Source organism: Myodes glareolus, chromosome 23, assembly GCF_982192425.1.
Source record: "Myodes glareolus chromosome 23, mMyoGla1.1, whole genome shotgun sequence".
Classification (NCBI taxonomy): Eukaryota; Metazoa; Chordata; class Mammalia; order Rodentia; family Cricetidae; genus Myodes; species Myodes glareolus.
In genome coordinates, this window is record NC_142048.1 from 37,395,698 (window position 1) to 37,410,446 (window position 14,749).

A 14,749-nucleotide genomic window follows, 5' to 3' on the forward strand; every position below is an offset into this window, starting at 1 on the left:
TTAATCCCATGATGGGGGCCACCCTCATTACCTACTTACTAATCCTATGATGGGGGAATCACCCTCATTACCTAGTTATTAATCCCATGATGGGGTTCTACCCTCATTACCTGGCTACTGATCCCATGGTGGGGGCTCCACCCTCATTACCTATTTACTAATCTCATGATGAAGGTTCCACATTCATTACTTAGTTAGCTCAAAAGTTTCCAGACCCTAATACTATCTCATCATCTTAGAATTTCACCATGTGAACTGCGGGTGACACAAACATGTAGACCATAACATATGTACACCAGAATGGCTGCTTTATTGCTTTTATTATAAATAGCATCGGCTCTTAAAAGCTCTTAGCAGCAGAGAAACTGCAGACATAGGTGATATATTTTTGTACTTTTGGTTGTGAGCCTAGACTTAATGGCTGAGCCATCTCTCCAGCCCGACATAGGTGATATAAATAAATAACATTTAATTTGTCTTTAAATTGCTTTATTCTTGAACCTCATTCTCTTTAGTTATATCTGCTGTCCTTTTACTTTTTTTTCTCTGGCCAGGTGTGACATTTTGTCTCTTATTGTAAGTCTGTGGTAATTAGGACATTTCCCACCCAATAAACATAGCCTACATCTTAATACTCAGAGCCAACAATGGTTTATTTGGTTATGGTAGTTTGGCAGTAATTGTCCCCCCAAAACTTACAGGAGGTGGCACCGTTGGGAGGTGTAGCTTTGTTGGAATAGACATGGTCTTAGTAGAGGAAGTGTGTTACTGTGCGGGTAGGAATTGAGCTCTCCTATGCTCAAGTCAGGCCCAGTGTGCCAGTTCACTTCCTGTTGCTTTAGATTAAGATGTGGGACTCTCAGCTCCTTCTCCAACATCATATCTACCTGCATGCCACCATGACCCACCATGATGACAATGGACTAAACCTCTGAACTGTAAGTCACCCCTGTTAAATGTTTTACCTTATAAGAGTTGCCATGGTCATGGCGTCTCTTCACAGCAATAAAATCCCTGCACGAGTCGGTTATCTCAGTTCGCCATATTGTTCCTGGAGATTGACCTGACGTAGTCAGTCTGGGCAGCAGGTGCCTTTACCTGCTGAGACATCTCCCAGGCCCTTAGCTTTTTGAGTTCAGAAACTATGTTGAACTATTTCTTATTTTGCTTACTTGTTTCTTGGCTTGTTTGTTGTTATGTTGTCCTGTCCCAGGGTTTCAATTCAGACCTCCTGGTGCCAATCTAAGGAATGTCAACCAGTCTTAAGTTCCTTAATTATTTCTGTTTCACTGTGACCTCCCCTGACAGAAACCACTTAATGGAAGCAAGATTAACTTTGGCTCGCAGTTTCGAGGCTTTCAGCCTAGAAATCCTGGCGGCAGGATTACGAAGCAGGGACTCCTGACAACATGGCAGACCAGGAAGCAGAGAGAATAGTGAGAGCAGGGCCTAGGCATCATTTTCAAAGGCCCACCCGGAGTGACCTACATCAGTCAACTAGACCACATTCCCTATATGTTCCACAGCCTCCCAAAACGCCATCAATAACTGGGAACAAAAGCTCAAAATGTTTGCATTTGGGGAATATTTCATTTCAAACTCTAAGATCACAGAGTATCACTGATCATAGTATTGATTAATATTCCAAGTATTGTTCTAGGCCCTGGGGGTACACTGATGAATAACACAGACAAGGTATCTATTTACCGGTAGAGTTTTCATTCTAGTAAATGTGGCTGGCAATGGAGGGGGTGGGGGGTAAAGAAAAAGACATGCGATAAATAAGATAAATTAGCACATGTCATAGTTTATTACAAAGTGATAATGCTTGTGGAGACTATAACGGAAGAGGAATACAGAGGGTTGGTGAAAGCAGAGGGCCGTGTTCCAATGCTCAAGAACATCGCTGTGTGACCCTCTTGGAGAAGATGTCACCCGTACAAAAAGAAGACAGTGGAAAACTTCTCTTTGGGAGAATATAGAACTGGAAAGCACCATCACACGCCACAGGGAAACTGGATGGAATGTAGGAAACACGGGTAATTCAGAGTGGTGACCACCGAGAGAAAACAATTGGCCTACTATTCCCCTAGAGGTAACTTCCTGGCTGGATCCCAGAAAACACACAAACACACACACACACACACACACACACACACACACACAGATCCTGTGTGCAGCCTTGTTAAGAGCATACCGGTGAGAGTTCAGGGAGGCTGAGAATGCTAGAATTTCAGGGCAGAGTTCCAAAAAGAAGGAATTCATATGAAGAAAGTTTTAGAAATCTCTACACAGCACCCTTCGTGAGGACGCTGAGCCAGTTCTTGTATAGATCGTGTAACACGCCATGAAACTAGGCAAGGACAGGAGAGAAAGGAGAAAGAAGACCTCCTTCAGAAGCTGAAGAAATGACTTAGTGTTCAAGAGCACTTACTGGTCATACAAAGGACTTGGGGTTCCATCCAGGAGATCTGTGCTTCCTTTTGAACTTCAAGGTCCCTGTACACACATGGTATACTTCCACCCATGCAGTCTCTCTCTCTCTCTCTCTCTCTCTCTCTCTCTCTCTCTCTCTCTCTCTCTCTCTGTCTCACACACACACACACACACACACACATATTAAAAAATAAATACATGAAAGTATATCTTATTGTAAGCAATTCCAAAATATTCCTACAAGGAACTGGGTCTTCTCCAGCAAGTGTGAAAAGACTTCAGTGAGCACTCAAGTATCTGGTAGACTTCAGAGGTCCAAGACGGCTAAGGGAAGCAGCAAGCATTCCTGGCTGAGGCATGGTAGTGATACATGGCTTTACTCCAAGTCCTGGAGAAGCAGGAGTAGGCAGATTTCTGTGAGTTTAAGGAAGGCCAGCCTGGTCTACATAGTGAGTTCCTTGCATAAACAAACAAACAAACTTCCCAGACTAAATGATACTCTGTCACCTGTGTCCATCTTGTGCACAAGGATAACTGTGGATGTGGCCTAACACAAAATTGTAAACTTACTTAAAGCATTAAAAAATGTTTGTGTGATTTAAAAAAAAATAGTTCTCCAGTATGACTTTTGTAATTGACAACATCATGTCACAATGTCAAATATTCAGCTAAGATCAATTTTCATAGAAAAATAAACAAGTACATTTGTCTCAATATGTGAATTTTTATATAGTAAAATTACATTGTATACCAAATAATTATTTTAAAATAAATTTTATTATGATTTATTGTCAATAAGTATTTAATATGCTATGTTTATTTTGTGTACTTATATATCTGTGGCTACCTTAAATTCCTTTGCTCAGACAGGAGTTGTGAGGACAAAAAGTCTAAGAGCACCTGCTATAGGTTAGATGAGTTTACTGACACACCCAGGGAACCCAGTAACTCAAGCAGAGTGTATACAAAAGTCTAAATGAACAGTCTTCACAAACAAGTAAAAGTCAATGGTGTGGGGTAGAGGGTGCTGGAGAGATGGCTCAGCAACCCAGGGTACTTGCAGCTCTGACAGAGGACCCAGGTTCAGGGCTCAGCACTCATACCGAGTGTTTCACAGTCACCTGTAACTCCAGCTACCAGGGACCTGACACCTGGCCTTTTCAGTCACCACCACGTGTACACATGCACTCACTCACTCGTGTGTGCAAGTACACACACACACATAAATATACACACACAAACACACACACAATCACATACACAAACACACACATACAAGCACATACACAAACACATATACACAAAAACACACATACACACACAAAAACACACATACACACACAAACACATATACACAAACACACACATGCACACACATAAGTACATAAATAAAATAAATCTCTTTTGAAAAATGAAAAATGAAAAGTCAACCATGAAGAGAAACCATTAAAAGCCACAGAGAAAGATGATACATACGCAGTGAGACAAAGGCAAAAGCAACAGCAGCATCCTTGGGAGAAACTCTGCCAGCCAGGAAACTGCACAGTGATGTCTTTACTAACAGCGGAAAAACAGAGAAGGAGGGTGCAGTGGGGGAGCAAACGTCAGTCTAAAATTCTGCACACACCAAAAAAAATTGAACAGGAAAAACAGAGTGCAAAATTTATCAGATGAAGGAAAGCTGAGTGGTGTTGTCAACTGCAGACCTGATTTAATTAAAATAATATTAAAGGATGGGGCTGGAGAGATGGGTCCGTGGTTTATAGCACTGAATGCTCTTCCAGAGGACCTTCCTCGAACCCATATGGCAGCTCACACCTGTCTGTAACTCCCATTTTGGGTGGGGGTCTGGGGGTGGTGGATCTGCTGCTTTCTCCTGGCCTCCTGAGAACCAGGAAGACACATGATGCAGGTACATACATGTAAGCAAAATGTTCGTCCACTTAAAATAAAAATAAAGAAAACCTCTTTAAAGAAAAAAAAGAGCTTTTAAAGGAATTTTTCTAGTGAAAGAGAAGTGACCCCAGATCAAGAACAAAAACTTGAATCTTACATAAGGCACAAAGGACAACGGAAATATTAACCATCACATTTTTTATTTTCTCTGAAAAGTAGTTGACTATCTAAAGCAAAAGGAATCATAGCAAATTTTAGTATTCATGACATAAACAGGAGAAAACTCTGTGGTGACGGTGATTCAAAGACCAGGAAGAGGAATGTATACACACACACACACACACACACACACACACACAGTGTGGCAATGAGAAGCTGACTGTCTGCTACAGGGAGTCCAGTGCTGGGATGCTATCTGAAGCTAGAATGTGATCCATTTAAGACGACGATTATAAACCCTCAACAACCACTGAGGATACAAAACAAAGAGGCCAACGAGACCTCGGAGATATAAGGTCATCAAAGGAGAAAGTGTTGACAAGCTGAAGGAAAAAGCAGGAAAGAACAAGGGGCCAAAAAAGAAGCAAGGCACAGATGGTAGAAATGAAAAACAAACAGTACATGGGAGGTGACGATGCATAGATTTCAATCAATAAGCACACAAAATGTAAATGTTCTAAACTTCGTAATTAAAGCGAGGAACCGAGCCATGCAGATATTTAAGGAAAGAACACTGGAAGCAGAGAAGACAAGGAGCATGTGGGAGCGGCAAGACCGAGCACAAAGATGATGCCGTCCATACAGAGAGAGTGAGGGGCAGGTGGAGGCCAGAAGTGTGGAAGAGGCCGTGGTAAAGACCATCACCAAAAGCAGCTTGGGGGGAAGGATTTATCTCAGCTGCCAGTTTAGAGTCCATCACACAGGAAAGTCAGGTCAGGAAGTCAAGGCAGGAACATGTAGATAGACAGGAAATAAAGCAGGCCAGGGTGGAATGTTACTCACTGGCTTGTCCGCTGTGTCTTGTTCATCTTTCTTTCTTATCGGACCAGGGTGGGAGAGCCTGGGCCACTGAGGCTCCCACATGACACTATTCAAGAAAATGCCCCACAGACTTGCCTACAGGCCAATCTGGTGGAGAAATTTTCTCAAGTAAAGGTCCTTCTTCCCAAGTGACCCTGACTTGTGGCCAACTGGTAAAAGTCTAACGGGCAGAGGTGGTGACAGGCATCGCAAAGGCTGCCTTTACGCAGTGCTCCGGGTGGTCACTGCGAATGTGCCATCCGGTAGGTCAGCGCCTAACCACATGTTCTCAGGGCCCACACTGACGTGCAGCTGATGGCTGCCTAGTGGCTCCATGCTACACAGAGAAGCACGGAAGGAATGGAAGGAATGCTTCCACCATTGCAGGAAGTTCTGCTGGACGTCCCTGAAAGGGTTTTGAGATGAATGGAATCTTAAGACAGTGGATGACCACGCTGGCTTTGCTGTTGAAGATGTCAGCAGGCCAGGACGAAAGGGGCGACGACGCAGTTATATCTCTGATGTGTAACCCAAGAATGAAGAAGGACATTCATTAAACTCCAAGATAAACGGTGATGTAGAGGGAAAGAATGCTTTGGTCATTGAAAGTAAATAATGCTTTAAACTTTAAAAGGTATGCGACGTCAAAGGGCTTGACACACATCTTTCCAATTCAAGTATTCAAAGGGCAGTACCATTGAAGAATGACACACCGCCTTCTTCCTCCTCTCCCTCCTCCTCCTCCTCCTTTTCTTCTTCTTCCTCTTCTTTTACTTATCTACATTTTACTTTTATGCCTACGACATGTTTTACATTTACATTATTGACAGACTTCAAGTTCATGTGTTTATAGGGAGATGAAAAATTAATCCTACTTTTTAAAATTTTTTTAGGGGGACTTCATACATGAACCCTGAATCTCTATCACTCCTAACATGTTCCTTACCAAATTCATGATCTCTTTTTATTATTGTTATATTATGTACACATTTATATGTGTGCATGTATGTGCATACACATGTATGTACATGTACATATAACCTCTTGAGTTCAGTTAGCTTTCTTGTCAGCAACCATTGCATGCTACTTAATGAAGATATAAGACCCCCCTCAACTGAATTCCTGTCTGTAGCAGAAGTTTTTGTCCTGTCTGAGCCTCCGTACACATCACCGCTTCTTCACATACCTCCAGCTGCTGACTCCCATTCCCTGGTTTCATATCCTCCTGCACCTTCTCAGGTGAGATACGGGACTCACACTCCCCAGAAGCAGCCACCATTCTGTGGCTAACAGACACCAGTAGCTGAGAACCCACACCGTGTAGTGGAATAACTGACGAGCACATTTTCCGATGATCCTGCAGCTGGCCACAGTAGCAGCCAGGCGACATTTGGGCTCCGTTTTCTTCTCTGTCACATTTTCTCACTCTCCCCCACCCCATCTCTCCGGCAATCATGTTCCAAAATAAGCCACTTCCACCGAAATCTTCACCTCCGAGTCTCCTTCAGGAAGACTGAAGGTAAGAAACCATCCACTGTCTAACATTTTTACTGCATCACAAAGTACTTTCTTGGGGGTGAGGAGTACTTTGTTTACCACACAGAGTGAGTTCTGAAAAACTGATCTGAAGCCCATTCGAGTAATATTTTCAGTACAACACAAGCAAAGAATATTGATTTTGATGTTGATAAGGACGTTTGCTCGGAATTAAAAGTATAATCCAAGCACAATTAAATGAAATCTCAAAGATTGGAAATAGGATTTTCTTACCCTGCTTTTTTTTTCAAACCACCCAGAAGCACCAGCCCAGGGCAGGGGGGGGGGCACTTTTCACAGTGAGCTGAACCTACCTATATCAATCATTAACCAAAAAATGCCCACCAGACTAGTTGATGGGGGCATTTTCTCAAAGGAGGTTCTTCTCCTCCAGTGAAACTAGATTGGGTCAAGTTGACAAAACACTTGCCAGACTTTCCAGCTTATGTAACTAGAAACCTGAGGAAACCATGAGACATGTTTCCAGGAACCTGGCAGAGAGCGCACAAGACAGTAATCCCTGTGAAGGGGGTGCAAAGGAGCCCCGTCACGTCTAGACTTTCTCTGCAGAGTCCTCTCCCGATGCTGGAAGCAGATGGGGACACAGACCTGAAGAGACAGCCTGGAGCAGCCAGAACTTGAAGATCAGAGAGCGAGAGAGCAGTAAGCAACACAGAACGATGGTCAGCAGCATCTGAGTATGGGTCCCCTGGAGTCCTTTCCGGAATTCTAAACTGTCCATTTACAGGCTGGGATTCTCCAGACAAAATACCGCTATTACAAAGCCACAAACTAGCCAGTCTCTGCAAGTTGACAGTTGCTAGTCTTCATTCCAACTGAACTGGATTTAGGCTCACTTCAGAGGATAGGGCACATTTCTGAGTATGTCTGGAAGGACATATCTAGAAGAAATTAACAGCATAGGGAAAGACGCACCCTGAGGGTTCGTGGCATCATCCCATGGATGAGAGGTCTGGATAGACCTAAAAGGGAAAATGGAAAACCCGTGTTGACACTTCCTTCTTTCTGCTTGCCGGCCCTTCCTCCTACGATGGGCTGGACCATCCGAAAGCACCAGTCAGCGGCCATGGTAAATCTTTCTCCCATTAAGTTGTTTCTGTCAGGTGTTCTGTCCTACGGCATGAGGAAAAAGCACTAATACAACACAGCTCAGGCACACTTGAGTTTCAGCGATGTTATTTAATAGCCATGTTACTATCCCTAAAGCAAAGGCTTAAAAGCTATTGAAGGCCTCTCCTCACTACGAAGCTTGATCAAGTTTTGTCAGTATCTGTCAATATTTTTCATATCAAAAATTAAAATTGTAGTTAATAAAAATGATAAGCCTGCTGGCCGTCACATATTAATGTTAATAACATATTTTATGGAAAAAAATCATTGTTTTTCTTTCTAAAATAAGCCAATGAGCACAACCACAGTGTTTTACATTTTACATTTGTCAAAAATCTCTTTGCTGACCTTCACAGAAGACAGCTGCATTCTCATATGGGCTCTTAAACTCAGTCTGTTAGGAAATGGTATTTTGATTTCAGTCTATGAATAAAGTCTGGTCAGACACAGATACGTGGTTGGCCATAAAAATGTATTGCTTTACCAGATATAGTAGATCTGCCTTTCTAATGGCGATGGCTCATACATGTCCACACGAAAGATATGTTGAAGTCCTACCTCCCTCCTGGTATTTCCAAACACATCTTGTTTGGCAACACAGCTATTACAGATTTAATCAGTTCAGACGAGGTGATGGGGTGGCCCACATCCTATAGGATTACTATCATGGAAGCAAGGTATCTGGGTATAAATGCGTGAGAAGATATATGAAAGACCTAGGGGAGAATGCTAGGGAAAGTTGGGGCAGAGTTAGGGAGTATGATGTCAGAAACTAAGGACAACCCAGGGCTATCATGAGCTGGAAGGAACAGGAGGGATCCTTCCCCAAGAGATTCAAAGAAACATGGTCCCATTCACACCTCTATTTCAGACTCCTGCCTCCAGAACCGCGAGGCAAGATGCTTCTGTCTCTCGGGGAAATGAGCACAGTCACTAACATCAAAATTTAAGAAGTGATAGTTTCCTAACAGCTCATTGCCATGTGGAATCCGGAGCTGTCAGCATTTCATACTCTCTTACTAACATCGTTCCTAGACCTTGTGCTGGTATAGATCTTTCCTCTGCGTATGACTTTGTAATATTTGGGCTCTTGGGCTGTACCAGTTCATTAGGATATGAGGACATTCCAAATGGTAACAACTTTTTTAAAAGTGTGTGTGCGTGAGTACATGCACACACACCTGCTACAATCATACAAGAACCCAAGGAGACCAGAAGGGGGCATTGGATCCCCTGGAGCTAGAATTACAGAGAATTGTGATATTGAGCACCAAACTCTTGTCCTTCACAAGAGCATCAAATGCTCTTAATTTCTGAGTCAACTCTCCAGGCCTGTTCACACATCTTCTTAGTATTTTTACATTGCATTCTAATGACATCATCAGGAAAGATGACACAACTATTGAGAAAGCATCAAGCTCAAGATATTAGATAAAAGTTTTGGAAATTCTAATTTTCTCTCTGCAGCTCTAAACTTCAACACTGGCAACAAATACTGTGACTTTTTTGTTAAAGTGACAATGAATATCACACGTGTTTGAGAACCACATCTTCCCAAGCCTTTGAGCAGTCGCAAAGGTGTATCAGACAGTTTTGAGGTGCTCCCTTTAAAGCTCAATGCTCCCTGTAAAGATTGCTGGGAATGCTTGCATATCTATCCTTGCGGAGGATGTAGAATCCAGGGACTGTACACAGTTACTAGGCACCTTACAGGCATTGTGGGAAACAGCAACAAAGTTCTCAAAAAATAAAAATAGAACTCACTGTATGATCCACCAATTCTACTTCTGGGCATCCTTTCTAAGGCACCGAAATCAGTATCTTAAAGAGATAACACCCATGTTTACAGCGGCAGTATACAGAAGAGAAAAGATAAGACCACAGCCTCAGCTAACATCTCAGCAAAAGGACGAAGAAATTGTGGAGTGTGTAGACACAGTGGAATATTATTCAGCCTCACAGAAGAGGGAAGCTCTGCCACTAGCAATAATGTAAGTAAATATGGACATTATGCCAAGTAGAATAACTCAGGTACCCAAGGGCAAACACTACAGGATCCCAAAGAGTCCAATTCATAAAAACAGAGAACAGAAGTTTCCCTCAGAAAATGGGGGGATTCATGGCAGTGGTTATGAAATTTTAGATTAATATGTTCAGGAAAAGGAAAGCACCACATTATATCTATGCTGCATGATAATGCCATTTTTCTTAAAATTTGCTGGTAGATATTCAGTATTCATAGCATAAAAATACGGTGAGATAAGAGAGAATACTAACAAGCTTGGTTGTGCTAATCATTTCACTATGCATATAGTATTAAAACACTATGTAAGCATTAAAATTAAGTGTTTCAAAAAAGTCTATAAAGTAAAATTATAAAATATTACCAAAATTAAAAGAAATACATGGTTGTGAGAGGTGGTGACAGGAGGATCAGAAGTTCAAGGTCAGCCTCACCTACACAGCGAGTTCAAGGACAGCCTGCAGTTCATTAGACCCAGTCCTCAAATAATAAATAAATAAGAATTTCAAAAAAAAGAAAAAATATACTTCTTTCCAGACATAAAAGCCCTAAGCATAATACTTTAAAACATTGTAATCATAAACATTTAAAACATTTTTAATTATCTGAACAGCAATATACTAAAAATATTAACTTTGCTGGCAGTCTGAGGATCACCAATTTTATTTGTTACTGCTGCTGTAGTGAAGCTCCTTAAGGGACGGAGGATTTACTTTAGCTCCCAGCTTGAGGGTACAGTCTATCCCGGCGGGTGGATCCTGGTGGCAAGCGCTTGAGGTTGCTGGTCACGTGGCATTCCACGTCCAGAACCGATATTTAGGATGGTCTCCCTGTCTCAATTGACCTAATCCAGAAAACCACAATGTTAGTCAGCACTCTGATACTATTGCACAAGTTTGAACTCGGTTTCTTTGCAGATCTAGTATCCAGGGTCTTTGAAAGTTTTTACTGTTTAAATTTGAAAGTGTATGTGTGTTGTGTGGTTGTCTGCATGTCTGTGTGCATGTGTGTGGATATGGGTGGCCATGTACCTATGTGTGGAGGCCAGAGGTCAAAATGAGTCTCTTCCTCTATCACTTTCTATTATTGTTTAACAAGGGTCTCACTCAACCTGGAACTCATCAGTTTGGCTAGGTATCAGCTTACCCCAGTATTGGGGTTACAGAGCTATGCCAATATCTCCTGTTTGCATGTGGGTGCCCATTTCTGAATAAATGGACACTTATCCAATGAGCATCTCCCTGACTCCCAAACTTTTAATTATTTCAGGTAATAATCTTGTCTTAACCACCCTTGATCCCCGACATCTGACATATTTGGTGTATGTGCACTCATGGTGGGTATATGCACATGTGTGGAGACCAGACACTGATCAGTAAAGTGCCTTCCTCTATCACTCTCTGATGTGGGATTCCTCTCTGCATGTTGTGAATATCATTTGTTAATAAAGAAACTGATTTGGCCTGATAGGGTAGAACAGAGCTAGGGGGAGGGGAGGAACTAAACTGAATACTGGGAGAAAGGAGGTGGAGTGAGAGAAGCCATGGAGCCTCTGTCAAAAGTTTGCTGGTAAGACACTGCCACATGGCGATACACAAACTGATGGAGATGGGTTAAATTAATATGTAAGAGCTAGCCAATAAGAAACTAGAGCTAATAGGCCAAGCAGTGTTTTAAATAATATAGTTTCTGTGTGATTATTTCAGGTCTGAGCTGCCAGGTGGTCGGGAAACAAACAAGCAGCCTCCCTACAACAACTCTCCACCCTATGTTTTGAGGCGGAGTCTCCCACTGAACTTAGAGCTTATTACTTGGCTAGACTGGCTAGCCAGGTAGTCCCAGAGATTCTCCTGTCTTTGCTTCTCTGGCGCTTGACTATACACGTACCTTGGCACACCAATTGTTTGTAGCTGGGGATGTGAACTCATGGCATCATGCTTTGTGGCAAGCCCTCTACTGACTTGAGTCATCTCTCCAACACTAGCATATTTTTATAATACATGACAAGAAAAATTCAAAATTGTTGCTTGAGTGGACCCATTGATCTATAGCCTAAGTCCAGTTTCCTTCTGCCATTAGAGAAAGATGTTCCTGGTATGTGAATTCTTTATTGACATTTGCTGTGGCTCAACCAGGCACATGTTGACATTGCTTTTCTCCCATTCAAAGCTAACCGGGCCTGACCTAGCTTAGCTTCTGAGACTAGGTGAGGTCATGTACGCTCAGGGTCTGTGACCACTGCCACATCTTGCAGGTTTTCATTGCAGCTATCTTAAACAGTGTCATAAATAAATGGATTGCTACTGAATTTGAACTACATGTAAAATCAAAATCTAGACTTCCAACCCTGGACATCTAGAATTCTATTAGGTAATTTTCACGCATGATTAAGATTCTTCCTAGAAAATTCTTATTCTCTAGTTTTCCAATTTTTATACATATTCTAGCAGATTTGGCATTTATGATTATAGCCTTAGAGTTAAGATCTATTTATGCAGAAAATTAAAATATTTTCATAATAAAAGTTTGTGCTTCCATAAAATTCAATATTTGGTTGAAAGTGAACCAACATCTTCGTAATTAGTATCTTAAATAGAGATAGGCAATAAATATTAAGCTGAACTGCTATTGAACATTTTACTTCGGGGTCTCCAGACATGGTTCAGCAGTTAAGAGTGCTCGCTGGTCTTCCAGAAGATCCAACTTCAGTTCCCAGCATTCATGGTATATGGCTCCCAACCTCTTAGAACTCTAGCTCCAGGGGATTAGACACCTTCTTCTGGCTTCTTTGACCACATGTGTGGCATGCATACATGCATAGACACAAAGAAAAATATAAAAGTATATCTTTTAGGTTTTTTTTCTTGCCTTAGTTCTGATTTTTAAATTTTAGTCCCTTTAGCCTTTGATCAGCTCTAGGAAGAATTGACAGGAAATATATATGGTACTTTTTGATTTGAACCCAATATCAAAAGCATCACTATCATCAAGATTAATAAAACTACAAGCATGCTCAGACCTACTCAATTTAAACTAAGTATATTAAGATAACTGGTTCAGCTCCCTAAGCCATAGGAAATTTTTATAATTTTACATAGCACCAAGCACTGCAGATTTAAAGTGTTTAAGATGCAATACTATAATGGTTCATTCTGTGTCAACGTGACTGGGCAACAGGATGCACAGACGTTAATTGAAGGTATTTCTGTCAAAATATTTCTGGAAGAGGTTAGTATTTGAGTACTCAGACCCAGAAAAGAAAATAACCTCATTCATACAGATGGCTGCATCAAATTATAGAAGACATGAACACGATAGAGGCAGAATCAAGGCATTCCTGAGCTCAAACAGACATTTTCTCCTGCCAAAAGGGTAGTGACTCTGGTTCTTGGACCCTCGAGGCTTCTGGATCTGAGCTTTTTCACTGGGCCCAGAACTTCTATCGTTGATGCACCTTCTTCTCAGGACTTCAGATTTGAACTGGAGGCTATACCATCATTTTCTTTGGTCTTTCAGCTTATAGATGGCAGATCATGAGATATCTCAGCCTCCACCATCATGGGAGTCAATTTCTCTCACTCTCTTTTGCCTATGTATCTATCTATCTATCTGTCCATCTGTCTGTATGTCTATGATCTATTTGTCTGTGTATCTATCTATCCATCTTTCTATACATACATATATCTATTTATTATCTATCTATCTATCTATCTATCTATTCATCTGTCTGTCTATCATCTATTTGTCTGTGTATCTATCTTTCTATACATACATATATCTATTTACTATCTATCACTCTATCACTCTATCTATCTATCACTCTATCTATCTATCTATCTATCTATCTATCTATCTATCTATCTATCTCTCTATCTGTCTACCTACCTACCTGTCTATATACCTGTCTATATCTGTCCTGTTCATTCGGTTTATCTGGAGAACTCTAAATAATACCATGCCCTAAGACTTTCCACAATGGGAATAGACTAGCAAAGCAAGGGTTGCAGAACAGTATGATAAGTGTGGTCCAGGAACGTGCATGGAGGATGTGCCGTGGTTGCAAACATGGGAAGACAAGGATTGGAGTGGGAGAGGCACAGTCTGGGAAAGCTTCAAGGAGTACATTAAACTGAGATGATATTGAATAGATAAGATATTTATATAAAGAACATTACAGTTGATAAGAATAGAAAATGTGAAGGCACAGATGAAGGTTCTAAAAAAGACTGTTTGTGCAGAATCACTTGAGTGAGGAATTTCTACAGGGCAGTGACAAAATACAAAACTAGGTAGACAGGCAGGATCAGAGCAAGAAGTACCTGGAGAGTTAAGATGATTCCTGGAGAAACTGTGAAAATCCCTTAACAAAAAGGTGTAAGTAGAGGCTGTACATTTTTTTTCCTGTCCACCCAGACCTGAATAATTACATGGAAACCATATTAATTACAACATTGTTTGGTCTACTAGCTCAGGCCTCTTATTAACTAACTTTTACATCTTAAATTAACCCATTGATTTTTTTTTATATTTTTACCACGAGTCACATGGTTTACCGGTAAGGTTCTGGCATCTTTCTTCTTTCGCAGGTACATGGCATCTGCCTGACTCTGCTTTCTTTCTCCCAGCATTCAGTTTTTTTCTGCCTAGCTCTAGTCTGCTCTGCCATATGCCAAATCAGCTTCTCTATTAACTGATGGTAATAAAACA